The 9,043-nt window shown below is 46.6% G+C and overlaps 1 pseudogene; it reads left to right on the top strand.

Moving 5' to 3' along the window:
- Positions 1-297: 297 nt before the first annotated feature.
- Positions 298-9,043, top strand: part of LOC116524098 — a 33,433-nt pseudogene continuing 24,687 nt past the window's right edge.

Genomic DNA, 9,043 nt, shown 5'->3' with positions numbered 1-9,043 from the left:
ATCTGAGAATTCAACCAAACCTGGACTCAGACAAAGAGTTGCCCCTGCATGGCCCCATGTGAGTCTGACAACCAATCGGAATACATTTCTTGCACAGGATAGGAAGCAGATAGGTGGGGCCGGAGAGATTATAAAAAGCCCTGCAAGCCCCTTCCTCGACCCTTCTTCTTCACCCAACACCTGGAAGCATGTGATCACCCATTTTTCCCAGGACCTCAAGCCATGCGGTCCTGTCCACCATTAAAACCATCTTTCTAAGGAGCCTCCATGTTTCCAGTGTCTTTTTCCCCACTTGGAATCGAACCCAGAAGGACATTTCTTCCAACAGTTGTCCCAAAGGTGAGCAAAGACGCTGGCAAGAGGGCAGCTGGACCCCGAGGGAGGGAAGGGGGGCTCAGGTGAAGGAGAAGGGGGAATCCCCAGGTGAGGGAAGGGGAGGGGGATTCCTTGGGGAAGGGAGCAAAGAGGGGGCTTTTGCCAGCTGCGCCCTCTCCCCTTCGGAGTCTCCCGTTTTTGCTTGCAAGGTTTTCTGCTCCGTGCATTGATCGGCTCCACCAATCCCCTTAAAATCCTCCCTCCCAGCCTGCAGAGATTCTCAGCCATCCAGGGCATGGTTGTTCCAAATGTGGTTTTTTTCAGGAGTCAACCGAACTTTCTTGGTTTTTTTTTTTTCCTTATTGATGACGTTTTGTTTCTCATTCAAGAAGCTTCATTAGCTCTGACAGGATGATGGGGAATGGAAGGATTTATGTTTCTTGCAGACAGCAGATCATTTGCACCCTTTTAGAGGGTCCTTGAAGCCCTTGGAGGTTTATCTGCATCCTAAGAGTCACCTGAGTTGTGTTCCTGGTTCTGCATTTTTTTTGCTTCTGGAAATCCATTTGGTGTGGAAGTAGGCATTTTAGATGCTGATTGTGCTGGTTTTTGAGTAGTTGGCTGTCGTTTTGCTTGTGCTGCCCAGCCCTTTACCCTCTAAGTACTTGATAGACTGATGGTAAATCAGTACTCATGTTGACTGACAAAGGCCCCTTTTCTCAAAGGCTTCAATCACTTCCCTGGCTGTTTTTGTGCCTGCTCACCCCAACCTTAGTAGTGACAAAAGTGAATCTCTGCCCTTGATCATTACAGGGCGAAGCTACCAATCAGTTCGGGTCTCCTCATCTGATCATTGCGTTCTTACAATTTGATGTTCAGCTTCCTCCCTGTCTGTCCTACATAGTCACAGGGCCAATCCATGCAGGGGATCTGGTAGATTACATTAGAAGTATCTCCCACCTCCAAGCAATCTTTACAACGTATAATTTGTCCTCATACGGTAGCCTCTGGGCAAACAGTGGGCACCTCGGAAGCTGCGTTCTACAGCATTCTGAAATGTTGTTGATGTATGGCAGAGTGTGCCATGCGGTTGGCCTCGTGCCTTGTTCTCTTTCTAGAGTCCACGCAGTAGCTAGAACTGGGGAAAGATCAGAGACCAAGGCTGGGAGCAGGCTAGGAGCAAGAAGGGCTATGTGGTTTGCTCCACAGTGGAGAAGCAGAGCAGAGAAGCAGCTAGGCTGAAACATATTCAGCTGCTACATATATCATATTTTTGGAGTATAAGACAGACCTTTTTCCATCAAAAAGGGGCTGGAAATCTGAGTGCATCTCATACACTGAATACAGCATTTTTTACTTCCCAAAACCCCTTCCCTTCACCAAAATGGCCATGCATAGCCTTTAAGAGGCTTGCAAATTGCTCCTGGGTGCTGGGGAGGGCAGAAATGAGTAAAAAATGGGTCAGGTTTTTTTTCATTAGACATAGGAAGGAAGCATGAAGTGCTCCGAAATCTCCTGGTAGACGGCTGCGTTGACCCTGGTCTTCATGAAGCACAGTGGTCCACAGTCCTGTTGCTCAGTGGTCCAAAGTCCTCTTTTCTGATGAGAGCAACTTTTGCCAAAAGCACCAAAATCTGGTTCAATGACTGTGGGATTACTGTGCTTGATTGGCCTCTCCATTCTTCCTCCATACTCTGGGTCCTTGGTTTCCAAATGTGATGCAAAAGTTGCTCTCATCAGAAAAGAGGACTTTGGACCACTGATTTTGGAGCACTTCTTGGTTCCTTCTGCAGACGAGCTTTATGGGGATGCTGACTTAATTTTCCTGCTGCCCACACTGCCAAAAGCACCAAAACCTGGTTCAATGACTGTGGGATTACTGTGCTTGATTGGCCAGCAAACTCGTCTGACCTGAACTCCATAGAGAATCTATGGGGTATTGCCAAAAGAAAGATGAGAGACATGAGACCGAACAGTGTGGAAGAGCTGAAGGCCGCTATTGAAGCATCCTGGTCTTCCACAACACCTCAGCAGTGCCACAGGCTGATAGCTTCCATGCCACGTCGCATTGAGGCAGTAATTGCTGCAAAAGGGGCCCAAACCAAGTACTGAGTACATATGCATGCTTATACTTTTCAGGCGTACTATATTGTTCTACATACAATCCTACAAATGAACTTTTGCACGATATTCTAATTTTTCGAGTTTCACCTGTATATATTGAGAATAAAAAACCCTGCTGCCTTCACCAAAATGGCTGTGCATAGCCTTTAGGAGGCTTGCAAATTACTCCTGGGGGCTGCGGAAGGCAGAAATGAGAAAAATATGGGTCATTTTTTTGCTCCATTTGCCCCCCCCCCCCCCGGCCCCAGGAGCACTCTATAAACCTCCTAAAGGCTATGCATGGCCTTTTTTTTGACAAAAACAGGCTCTTTATTTGGAAAACAGGCCATTTTTTCCCTCATTGGCGGGGGCACCCCCCAGGAGCACTCCGCAAGCCTCCTAAAGGCTATCCATGCCCTTTTTTGGAGGGAAAAAAACGGGACTGTTTTGGGGAGGTTTGCAAAGTGCAAAGTCTTTTTTTAAATTTGCCTCTTCAAAATATTGGTGCGTCTTATACTCCCAAAAATACAGTACCTTCCCTCCCCAATTTTTATTCTCCTAGTGCTGCAATTTTAAAATTGATTCCTGCAATTTTCAGCTGATTGGAAAATTTAAAAAGTCTTCATCTTACGCTTCACTCCTTGTTATTTTTTTGTACATCTCTTTTCTTGGGAAACTGAGGCATGTCATGAACAAAACTGCTGCTTTAAATTTTGCAGACACATAGGGCATGCATAAGCTTTGGGAGGCTTGTAGAATGCTGCGGGGGGGGGGGCATGAATGGGCAAAAAATGCCTCCAAAACCCTCTGCACAACCATTTTTGTGAAAAACGGGATTTACGGGGACAGGGTGTCAGAGCCAAAAAAGTGTATAAGACACACTCAGATTTTCACACTCTGGAGTGGGGCAGGGGAAGGTGTGTCATATACTCTGAAAAATACAGTATTGCTGTTTTCACCTCTTGTGCAGCCTTTATATACAATAATTAAAGTCACCACTTTATGTGAATCTTTTAGGGCAGACAGTCATGCAAGCCTCATCATGTGAAGGAAGAAAGAGTAGCTTGAATAAAAGCACCATCGAAGAAGGGATCACAAACATTTCGGACCTTGAGAATCCAAAAATGTAAGGGATGGAAACACCCCTGCAAAAATTTCAGATCAAAGCTGATTATGCAGAAGATGATCCAAACTGGGGAAAAGTCTGCACAGTGCCATCACTGTGGCAAAAGCTTCAGAAAGCAGGCCAACCTAAGGATGCACCAGAGGACCCACACAGGGGAGCAACCATATGAATGTCTGGATTGTGGGAAAAGGTTCAGTCAGACTTCCAATCTGGTGAGCCACAAGCGGACTCACACTGGGGAGAAACCATATGAGTGTCTGGATTGTGGGAAAAGTTTCAGTTGGAATTCCCATCTGGTAATACACCAAAGAACACATACTGGTGAGAAACCATATGGGTGTCCTTGTGGGAAAAGATTCAGTACGAATTCCCAACTGGTGAGCCACCATAGGACTCACACTGGGCAGAAACCGTATGAGTGCCCGGATTGTGGGAAAAGTTTCAGTCATTTCTCCGGCCTGATGAATCACCAGCCGACTCACACAGGGGAGAAACCATATGAGTGTCTGGATTGTGGGAAAAGATTCAGTCATAATTTCCATCTGGTGAGCCACCAAAGGATTCACATGGGGAGAAACCATATGAATGTCTGGAGTGTGGGAAACGATTCAGTCACAATTCCACTCTGCTGCGCCACCAGAGGACTCACACTGGGGTGAAACCGTATGAGTGTCCTAATTGTGGGAAAAGTTTCTGTTTGAATTCTGACCTGGTGGTACATCAGAGGACTCACACTGGGGAGAAACCATATGAGTGTCTGGATTGTGGGAAAAAATTCAGTCAGAATTCCCATCTGGCGTGCCACCGTAGGACTCACACTGGGGAGAAACCGTATGAATGTCCTAATTGTGGGAAAAGATTCAGTAGGAATTCCCAACTGGTGAGCCACCAGAGTAGTCACACAGGAGAGAAACCATATGAATGTCTCGAGTGTGGGAAAAATTCAATCAAAATTCCAATTTGCTGCGCCACCAGAGGACTCACACTGGGGTGAAACCGTATGAATGTCCTAATTGTGGGAAAAGTTTCTGTTCGAATTCCGGCCTGGTGGTACATCAGAGGACTCACACTGGGGAGAAACCATATGAGTGCCCGGATTGTGGGAAAAGTTTCAGTCACAATTCCGATCTGGTGAGCCACCAGAGGACTCACACTGGGGAGAAACCGTATGAATGTCCTAATTGTGGGAAAAGATTCCGTACGAATTCCCAACTGGTGTGCCACCAGAGGACACACACAGGAGAGAAACCATATGAGTGCCCGGATTGTGGGAAAAGTTTCAGTCAATTCTCAGGCCTGATGAATCACCAGCCGACTCACACAGGGGAGAAACCATATGAGTGTCTGGAGTGTGGGAAAAAATTCAGTCAAAATTCCTATCTGGTGATGCATCAGAGGACTCACACAGGAGAGAAACCGTATGAATGTCTTAATTGTGGGAAAAGATTCAGTCAGAATTCCCAACTGGTGGTACATCAGAGGACACACACAGGAGAGAAACCATATGAGTGCCCGGATTGTGGGAAAAGTTTCAGTCAATTCTCTGGCCTGATGAATCACCAGCCGACTCACACAGGGGAGAAACCATATGAGTGTCTGGAGTGTGGGAAAAAATTCAGTCAAAATTCCCTCTGGTGATGCATCAGAGGACACACAGGAGAGAAACCATATGAGTGCCCGGATTGTGGGAAAAGTTTCAGTCAATTCTCCGGCTTGATGAATCACCAGCCGACTCACACAGGGGAGAAACCATATGAGTGTCTGGATTGTGGGAAAAGATTCAGTCAGAATTCCCATTTGGTGGTACACCAGAGGACTCACACAGGAGAGAAACCATATGAACGTCTGGATTGTGGGAAAAAATTCAGTCAAAATTACCATCTGGTGAGCCACCATAGGACTCACACTGGGCAGGAACCGTATGAGTGCCCCGATTGTGGGAAAAGTTTCAGTCACAATTCCTATCTGGTGATACATCAGAGGACACACACGGGAAAAACCATATGAGTGTCTGGATTGTGGGGAAAAATTCAGTAACAATTCCCATCTGGTGAGCCACCATAGGATTCACAATGGGGAGAAACCGTATTAGTGCCCGGATTGTGGGAAAAGTTTCAGTCATGATTCCAGCTTGATGGAACACCAGAGGACTCACACAGGAGAAAAACCATATGAATTTCTGAATTGTGGGAAAAAATTCAGTCAGAATTCCTTTCTAGTGATGCATCAGAGGACTCACACAGGGGAGAAACCATATGAGTGTCCGGATTGTGGGAAAAGTTTTAGTGCTAGGTCTAAACTTATCAATCATGTAAGTTTACACATAGGAGAGAAACTTTTCAAATGTCCAGAGTGTGGACGGTGCTTCACGCAAAATTCCTCCCTTACTGCAGACAAGAAAATCCACGTGAAGCAGACGGTGATGACTGTAGGGAAGGCTTGAATTTAATTTCTGAGCTGCCTATAAAAATATGGTTGAGAAGTTAACTCTTTAATTTCTGTCCTTGGTCAGTTAGTCAAATGTGCTTCAGTATTAGAGATAGAGGGAGAAAAGAAAATTTAATAAAGTCTAATTTCCCATAGCTCATTATCAGCAGAAATTAATGGACATTCACTGGTAGAGAAATAGCGCAATTCTGCAAAAAATACTTTTAGGATGGGTTTTTTTGCATTCTGATATTCGTACATCATAGAAATGCCCAGGCAGAGTTTCAGCATCTTACCTATGTGTCTTTCTCACTTTGAGCCCAATAATTCTTCAGCTAGAAGGTCTTTTAAAAAAAATGTGGAAGTCATAATGTGTCTCCGAGGCTCCAAAAATCTGCTAGAGATCCGAAAAAGTACATTACAGAATAATGTTGGAAGGGATCTTGGAGATCTTCTAGTCCAACCCCCTGCTCAAACGGAAGACTTTGTCCCATCGATCCTCAAACTACGGCCTGCAGGCAGGATACGGCCCACCGATGCAGAGTATCCACCTGCGGAGTGATGGGTTTCATCCCCCGCCCCTCGTTGGCCTTATCTTTCAGCTAGCATCCACTCCATCTGCATGTCTGGTGAGTTATTTCGCCGGTTGAGCTGCACTTCTGATCACACCGCTGATGCTGAAAGTGAGGCCAAAGAGTGCAGGGGAGGGCCAGATGGCTGAGGGGTGATCTCACCAGTGCAGCCACACGTGATCCAAGCCGGTGGGTGAGTAGGGGAGAGGCTGCTGCTGGCTTGAAAAGCAGCTATCAGCTTGTAGTACTTTAAAAGTTCTTTAAAAAATGCTTTAAAACAGTTTTTCAGGACGTTTTCATAGCCATATGATCCAGGGCTGGTGGATGAATAGGGGAAGGGCAAGTACAGCAAGGACAAAGGCAAAACGGACTGCTAAATTGGCCACGCCCACCCATCCCATGACCACCCAGCTGGTCCCCCAGTCTGAGGGACCCTGAATTGGCCCCCTGTTTAAAAGTTTAAGGACCCCTGCCCTATACCACTCCAGATAAGTAACTGTCCAGTCTCTTCTAAAAACCTCCATTGATGGAGCACCCAGAACTTCTGATGCAAGTGATTCCACTGGTTAATTGCTCCAAGTGTCCAGGAAACTTCTCCCCAGTCCTAGAGCCAAGGTGGCGCAGTGGTTAAATGCAGCACTGCAGGCTACTGCTAGATCAGCAGTTCAGCGGTTCAAATCTCACCGCTCAGGGTTGACTCAGCCTTCCATCCTTCGAGGTGGGTAAAATGAGGACCCAGATTGTTGGGGGCAATATGCTGACTCTCTGTAAACCGCTTAGAGAGGCCTGAAAGGCCTATGAAGCGGTATATAAGTTCACTGCTATTGCTATTGCTATTGCTAAGTTCTTGGAATATTGCAGTCAGTTTTGGTTGCTATGATGTAAAAATATGTTGAGACTCTAGAAAAGAGTGCAGAGAAAGCATCAAAGATGATTAGGGGGCTGGAGGCTAAAAACCATGAAGAACACGGTTGCTGGAATTGAGTATGTCTAGTATTTCAATGAAAAGACGGAACCAGGGAGACATACAGCAGTCTTCCAATAGCTCAGGGGGCTGCCACAAACTAAGAGGGAGTCAAGCTGTTCTCCCAAAGCACCTGAAGGCAGGAAAAGAAGCAATGGATGGAAACTAATCAAAGAGGTAAGCAACCTAGAACTAAGGAGAATTTCACGACAGAACAATTAATCATCTTACCTCCAAAAGTTGTGAATGCTCCAACTGATACTCTATGCTGGCTGGGGGGAATTCTGGGAGTTGAAATCCACCCATTTCCAAGTTGCCAAGGTTGAGAAACACTGCCCTCCCCCCTCTTACCCTCGCTTTCCTTTTAGTTCCATGTAACCTTCTGTTTATATATGTATTCTCTCTTCTACGTATTTTAAAATTAATTATAGTTTTTAGACTATTATTCTTTTTCTACTTTTAACTGTATGCTGATCTTTCACAGTAATAAATATTGATTTGATTTTGTCAGCTTATCCATTACTTTTTTCTCTCCAGGAGATCACGTTGTGGATGAACCAGTGGTGAAATCTAAACCTTTTTCCTACCGGTTCTTGGTAGTGGTGGGTCATGTGACTGGTGGGGTTGTCAAAAGACAGAAACTCACTTTACAAAGTCCTGCTGGAGCAAGGGGTTAGACTAGATGACCTCCAGGTCCCTTACAGCCCTGGATTGCTGTGCTCTTTCAAGGTATCCTCTGGAGCTTGCGTCTAGTGCCCGATTTGTTTCTATTCAGCTTCCTATTTCTCTTCATTTGCCCTTCTAATTCCTATTCCATTCTATTCCCAATTCCTAATCTATTCCTATTCTATCCTTATCCCATTCTATATCAATAGCTTTGAATTCCTAATTTCCCCCTGTAGATGCAGATAAGTAGATGCAATTTTCCCATTCCGTCGCGGTGCTTGCTTTGAGCCTTCGGCTTTTTTCCTCTGGTGACGCGGGCAATCCTGCCCTTCACCCGGCTGGGGATTTGGGATTGCTCGGTCCCGCCCCCTCCCCCGCCCGGCTTTCAGCGAAGGGTTTAAAAGGCAGAGAGCTTTTTTTCCTTTGGCGCCTAGAGAGGAGCAGGAAAGGAGGGCTGGGATCCCAATTTCCTGTCCCCTTCCGCCTCTTCCCCCACCCACCCCCGTCTCCCGCCGTTGCTACGCCAGGCTACGCGGAGATCCCCTCGCGGGGAGGGGCGCCAGGTGAGCAAAGACGCTGGCAAGAGGGCAGCTGGACCCCGAGCGAGGGACGGGTGGAGAAGACGGGGGATCCCCAGGGAAGGGGAGGGAGCAAAGAGGGGGGCTTTTGCCAGCAGCGCCCTCTCCCCTTCGGAGTCCCCGGTTTTTGCTTGCAAGGTTTTCTGCTCCGTGCACGGTGCTGCTGCTTGGTTGCTGCTTCTGGGATCGGCTCCACCGATCTCCTTAAAATCCTCCCTCCCAGCCTGCAGAGATTCTCAGCCATCCAGGGCATGGTTGTGTAGGAAGCCCACTCCGAGAAAAATGAAATAAC

The sequence above is a fragment of the Thamnophis elegans genome, chromosome 2, assembly GCF_009769535.1.
Source record: "Thamnophis elegans isolate rThaEle1 chromosome 2, rThaEle1.pri, whole genome shotgun sequence".
NCBI classification, from domain to species: domain Eukaryota; kingdom Metazoa; phylum Chordata; class Lepidosauria; order Squamata; family Colubridae; genus Thamnophis; species Thamnophis elegans.
Note: the sequence above shows the minus strand (reverse complement) of the source record. Positions and strands in the feature narration are given on the sequence as shown.